Below are 7,152 nucleotides of genomic sequence, written 5' to 3' on the forward strand. Positions count from 1 at the left end.
TGTTGCAGCTCTGAAATATGGCCAAACTGGTGGCAAGTGGCATCTTGGCAGCTGCACGCTTGACTTTTCTCAGTTCATGGGCAGTTATTTTGCGCCTTGGTTTTTCCACACGCTTCTTGCGACCCTGTTGACTATTTTGAATGAAACGCTTGATTGTTCGATGATCACGCTTCAGAAGCTTTGCAATTTTAAGAGTGCTGCATCCCTCTGCAAGATATCTCACTATTTTTGACTTTTCTGAGCCTGTCAAGTCCTTCTTTTGACCCATTTTGCCAAAGGAAAGGAAGTTGCCTAATAATTATGCACACCTGATATAGGGTGTTGATGTCATTAGACCACACCCCTTCTCATTACAGAGATGCACATCACCTAATATGCTTAATTGGTAGTAGGCTTTCAAGCCTATACAGCTTGGAGTAAGACAACATGCATAAAGAGGATGATGTGGTCAAAATACTCATTTGCCTAATAATTCTGCACGTAGTGTAAGTATAGACAAAACATTCACCTCTATGTGGTAATAAGCTTAGTGGCTATATATTAAAAGGCTATACTATAATATACTATATAATCATATAATAATAATGATAACAATAACAAGGACTTACTTTGTTTTTTATTAATGTCATTTCAGGGAACATTGATTTGTTACCACTAAGCACGAGGAAATTCGGCTTTTTGGCGAAACAAATTTCCCATGAAATTCGGATCAAAGTCCACTTTGAATGCTTTGATTCGCTTAACCCTATGTCCAATTTGAGGTATGTAGGCTGATCAATAAATTTTAAATATAGTGATGTATGTATTGAGTTATTTATAAGTTTTATAGTGGTAGCCAAAAAGCACATGTTTGTATAGTTGAGGCTCAAGTGTATGGTGGGATGACACGTATTGAATTACGTATGGAATTTTATCAGTTTATGTTCAGAGTCAGTCTAGATTATTAGGATATCATCAATGAAATGGAAGTAGGCCAAGGATTTGATGGGGCAAAATAACAATAAGTCACTTTCCAGTTTTGCCATGAAGACTCGAGATTTGCATATTCCGGTGCCTTTTTGCTGCCCATTGTGGTTCCAGTACACAATAAATTTAACTCCTTGCCAAAGTGAAAGAGTTATGGGTGAGGATGAATTTGGTGAGTTGCAGTACAGACTCTGAGACAATCCCATCAGCCTCCAGGTATACTCGGCAAGCAGTTAATCCATCGTTGTGTGGGATATTTGAATACAAAGATTTCACATCCTAGGTGGCCAAGATGGTGCCTTTAACCATGGTTGACAGCTTGTTCAATAAGTTGACGCTGTCCTGAAGATAATTTGTTGTGTAATTACACTACGTGCAGAATTATTAGGCAAATGAGTATTTTGACCACATCATCCTCTTTATGCATGTTGTCTTACTCCAAGCTGTATAGGCTCGAAAGCCTACTACCAATTAAGCATATTAGGTGATGTGCATCTCTGTAATGAGAAGGGGGGTGTTCTAATGACATCAACACCCTATATCAGGTGTGCATAATTATTAGGCAACTTCCTTTCCTTTGGCAAAATGGGTCAAAAGAAGGACTTGACAGGCTCAGAAAAGTCAAAAATAGTGAGATATCTTGAAGAGGGATGCAGCACTCTTAAAATTGCAAAGCTTCTGAAGCGTGATCATCGAATAATCAAGCGTTTCATTCAAAATAGTCAACAGGGTCGCAAGAAGCGTGTGGAAAAACCAAGGCGCAAAATAACTGCCCATGAACTGAGAAAAGTCAAGCGTGCAGCTGCCAAGATGCCACTTGCCACCAGTTTGGCCATATTTCAGAGCTGCAACATCACTGGAGTGCCCAAAAGCACAAGGTGTGCAATACTCAGAGACATGGCCAAGTTAAGAAAGGCTGAAAGACGACCACCACTGAACAAGACACACAAGCTGAACGTCAAGACTGGGCCAAGAAATATCTCAAGACTGATTTTTCTAAGGTTTTATGGACTGATGAAATGAGAGTGAGTCTTGATGGGCCAGATGGCTGGATTGGTAAAGGGCAGAGAGCTCCAGTCCGACTCAGACGCCAGCAAGGTGGAGGTGGAGTACTGGTTTGGGCTGGTATCATCAAAGATGAGCTTGTGGGGCCTTTTTGGGTTGAGGATGGAGTCAAGCTCAACTCCCAGTCCTACTGCCAGTTTCTGGAAGACACCTTCTTCAAGCAGTGGTACAGGAAGAAGTCTGCAAGGTAAGAAAAACATGATTTTCATGCAGGACAATGCTCCATCACACGCGTCCAAGTACTCCACAACGTGGCTGGCAAGAAAGGGTATAAAAGAAGAAAATCTAATGACATGGCCTCCTTGTTCACCTGATCTGAACCCCATTGAGAACCTGTGGTCCATCATCAAATGTGAGATTTACAAGGAGGGAAAACAGTACACCTCTCTGAACAGTGTCTGGGAGGCTGTGGTTGCTGCTGCACGCAATGTTGATGGTGAACAGATCAAAACACTGACAGAATCCATGGATGGCAGGCTTTTGAGTGTCCTTGCAAAGAAAGGTGGCTATATTGGTCACTGATTTGTTTTTGTTTTGTTTTTGAATGTCAGAAATGTATATTTGTGAATGTTGAGATGTTATATTGGTTTCACTGGTAAAAATAAATAATTGAAATGGGTATATATTTGTTTTTTGTTAAGTTGCCTAATAATTATGTACAGTAATAGTCACCTGCACACACAGATATCCCCCTAAAATAGCTAAAACTAAAAACAAACTAAAAACTACTTCCAAAAATATTCAGCTTTGATATTAATGAGTTTTTTGGGTTCATTGAGAACATGGTTGTTGTTCAATAATAAAATTAATCCTCAAAAATACAACTTGCCTAATAATTCTGCACTCCCTGTAAACTTAAATTGTGCTTTTTTCAGACTAAACAAACCCAATTTTGATAACCTACAATCCACCCCTCCCCTTAATTATCTTGGTTGCCGCCCTCTGCACCCGCTCTAGTTCAGCTGTTATCTACTTATGCTAGGGCCCTAAACTTTGCATACAGTAGTCCATGTATGATATGATACAACTAATGTCAATCAGATGCTCAGTTGCTATGTGCAACTAAGCTCGCTTTCCTTTACTCCCCGTATGTTATTGTTTTTTTAGATGCATCTCATCATTGTATTTGCTTCATCAGCAGCTGCCTGGCATTGGTCACAGAGGTTTACTGTCTACAATATCTCCAGTCTATTTCAGTGGCACTTTTACCCAATGTTTTACTATTTAATAAATTATTGTAGAATTTATTTCCACAGCTAAAGTGAAAAACTTTATATTTATCCAATTATTTTTGCATTTTTTTTGCATCGATTTTAAGCAAAAAATGCAATTTTCTGATGTTTTATAAAAGTCTATGGAAAATGTTAAACACAGGGCAAAGAGACATTATTTGTAGTGGTGTTTTTTCACTCTTAAGGGGCGCTTTTTCCTCAATGGGATTTTCTTCACTCAGTGTTTGGCATTTTTTGGTGCTTCAAACTAAATGTATATGCAATGTGCATTGGTATTGTTAATGCCTTTTCTGCATTGCATTCATATATATATAAATGATGAAGAAAGGGCAGCACTCCGGTCTTGTAGTGAAAATCAGGTGATGTTTATTACACCCAAAAGCAATGCAGCATTTCAGCTATCTCAATGGAGCCTTTGTCAAGCTTGGGAGTAATAAACATCACCTGATTTTCACTACAAGACCGGAGTGCTGCCCTTTCTTCATCATTTTTACTTTTTTGTTCCTGGTCCGGGAACTATTGCGGAATTTGCACCTGGCAAACCTATAGAGTGCTGCTGATTCCTTTTTTTTTATATATATATATATATATATATATGTATATATACATTTTTTTTACAATGCAGCTCTACCAAGAAAGTGACATCACAAGAGACACATACGTTAATGTAGAGCCAGGCATGCAAAATATATCAGGTGGTAAAAAACTGTTTACTGGCAAAATAAATTCTTAAAATGCCTAAAGCAAAACACACACAAAAAAAAAAAAAAACTATGATCAAGTCATACAGTTTCTGGAAGCTTTTTTGTGATTATAAAAAAAAAAGGCATAAAGCTGTGATTTGAATTTCTCGGGCCATCAGCACCGTTGAGTGTTGGCTTTCTGGTACAGATATGTGACTGGAACTCCCTGACATTACAGTAATAAATGATGAGAGATTCACATATATAAAGATAGATCTACCTTCACGGATTGTCAGTGATGATAATAATTGTGAAACGTCCTTTATATCACCTGCAAAATACATAAAGTAAGAATGTGAAATTCATTTTGAGAAATTAAAACAAAGACGACAAGCGACTAGAACCTTGTGTCAGGTGAGCGTCCCAGACTGTGTCCTCGGAGGTCTCTTCTGATACACTCAGATAAGTATCTACATCTTTTTCCTTAAGTCTCAGCTCTGTAAACTGATAGCGTTCTGAATCAAACTTCAGAGTCTGAAAAGTGAAACGGCAGGATTATTGGAAAGACCAAAGGTAGTCTGTGACTATTAAATGGTGGCAGAATATTTTGTTGAAACAATGTTATAAAATTTTTCTTTTATACGGATTTCACTGAAAACATTTATTGTTGTTATAATTATTATTAGTGACGAGCAAATGTGTGGAAATGTAATTCCGATTTGAAATGAGCATCTAATTTGATTCAGACTCAAGATGAAAGTGCTTCAATCGCCTGAAAAGCTGTGGAGGACACGTTCTCTTTCTCTGTCTCTACAAAGAATTTCCTGAATTAAATTTAACTAAATTCGGTAAATTTTATAGAAAAGATAAAATAAAGATTAAATTAAATGGGTTATCCTGGAATAATTATTGATGACCTATCCTCAGAATAGGTAATCAATATCATATTGTCAGGGGACCTAGGCCATGTGATGTCATCATACATTGGTCACGTGGCCAAATTGCAGCTCGAGCCCATTGATTTTTGAATGGGGCTGAGCTGCAATACCAAGCACAGCCACTATACAATGTACAATGCTGTCCTTGGTGAGCTTCTGGGAGTCCACAGAACTCACCACAGCTCCCATGAGCACAGCAGCTCCCTGAAACAGCTGATTGGTACCTGGACTCGGACCCCCGCCAATCTAATAATGATATGCTATCCTGAGGATAGGTTATCATTAGCACTTCCTGGATAATCCCTTCAAGATTTAAAGGAGTTTTCCGAGATCTTTATACTGATGACTTATCCTTTGGATAGGTCATCAGTATCTGATTAGTGGGGGTCTGATAGGACATCATTAAAAAGAAAGGAAAGCCCTTTTAAATTGTATAGATAGATGCTAGGTCCTAGGAGGACAGCCAGTGGCATCAGGAGATCTAGGAAGCAGTAGGACAATAGGGGTTGACATAATGGGAAAATAGTGAGCAGTTATTTTAAATGGGTGTAAGGAGTGGGAACTTAAAGGGGCATTTAAGGTAAAGTTAATATTCGACTAAGGCAACATTTGTATGGCGTTTTTATGTTCTCCCCAATAACTGGTCTCCATACAGAGAAGATGATTGCTGCCTCTAAATGCAGCTCTCACCTCCTCTGAAGAATGATTTGGTCTGTAACATTGCCTGCTTAGTTGGCCCATGTAAAGTGGCCTTTACACTTAGTGCTAATGTCTCCGTGGCCATGTTGTGGACCACCAACAGCAGAAGCCCACAGAAAAGCTTTGGAGTGTTTCCGTGGGGTTCCAATCTGTGCTTCCGCACCACAAAATATAGCACATATCCTACCTTTAGCCATATGTTGTGGATCATAGACACATTCAAGTCAATGTGCACCACAGCAAGGAGTTGACATGGCTGGTTCCGGTGTATTGTGGACCCGCAGTTTGCCATCCACAATATGGCCATGGATGCCATACATTCGTTTGAATGAGCCCTTAGTTAAATGCAATTATGAAAAGTAGTTGCAAATAAGAAAAACAGACCCTGGTGTAGGAAAAAGTTGAATAATTTTATCCTGTGTGAACGGTTAATGTCAGTGCTATAAGGATGATCAACTAAGTAAATAATTTGTCATAAAAAATAAACACATAAGCAAAATAATGTGATCTCTAAACCATGTGGGCCAATGTGAAGGCTATTTACCTAATAAAATATACCTTAGGATGAGCCAATACTCCTGGATTGCCAGTGATGAGGTATCTGATTTTAGTATATACAGGGTCAGTGTGCTCAGGTTTTCTGATTCTCTGAAATCCACATATTTTGTTTTTTTTGTCAAGGGTCTGAAATTAAAATAAGGCAAACAAAAAAAATAAAAAAATACTATTTACTAATATTAAATAAAATATCACAAAAGGGAGCTACAAAACCTAAAACAATAGAGAAGAATTTAATGACCTTAGGGGAAAAGATAAATAGTAAAAACATACTAAAGCTGCACATAAAGGAGGGGTTTCTACAGATATAGGGCATGAATTCATTAGTCTCCGTACATTTTTTTCTGGGCAGCAGATCCCTATTTAAACCAGACAATTTTCTCCCCAGAAACAATGATTTAGATGGCCACATCAGGGATGCTTTCACCCGGTGTTCGATCGGTTGCTTGTTCATCGGGGAATCACAACATCTTTACACAGGACTAATACAGTCCTGATCAAAAGTTTAAGACCACTTGAAAAATCTCAAAAAATCATATTTTACATTGTTGGATCTTAACAAGGTTCCAAGTAGAGCTTCAACATGCAACAAGAAGAAATGAGAAAGAGACAAAACATTTTTTGAGCATTCAATTAATTGAAAATAACGATTAAACTGAAGCAGGCTGTTTTTCAGCTGATCAAAAGTTTAGGACCACATGACTTTAAAAGGCCAAATCTGTGCAAAGATGTGGATTTATTGTCATCTTCTGTCAGGTAGTCACACGTTGTGATGGCAAAGGCAAAAAAACTCTCCCTTTTTGAACGTTGTCAAGTTGTTAAACTGCATAAGCAGGGTCTCTCACAGCCCGCCATCGCTGCTGAGGTGGGACGCAGTAAGAAAGTCATTAGGAATGTCTTAAATGATCCTGAGGGTTATGGAATAAAAAAGTGGAAGACCCCAAAAAATTTTATCAGCACTGATTCAGAGGATCCAATTGGCTGTCCGTCAAGACACTGGACGATCCTCGA

General features: G+C 38.4%; 1 long non-coding RNA gene across 1 annotated transcript; it reads right to left on the minus strand.

The window, feature by feature from the left end:
* Positions 1–4,251: 4,251 nt before the first annotated feature.
* On the minus strand, positions 4,252–6,269 carry LOC122929215. Its single transcript, XR_006387966.1, has 3 exons — positions 6,142–6,269; positions 4,351–4,480; positions 4,252–4,277 (listed from the first exon to the last, which is right to left on the minus strand). It is a non-coding gene; the product is annotated as an uncharacterized LOC122929215 (long non-coding RNA).
* Between the last annotated feature and the right edge of the window lie 883 nt (positions 6,270–7,152).

The sequence above is a fragment of the Bufo gargarizans genome, chromosome 2, assembly GCF_014858855.1.
Source record: "Bufo gargarizans isolate SCDJY-AF-19 chromosome 2, ASM1485885v1, whole genome shotgun sequence".
NCBI classification, from domain to species: domain Eukaryota; kingdom Metazoa; phylum Chordata; class Amphibia; order Anura; family Bufonidae; genus Bufo; species Bufo gargarizans.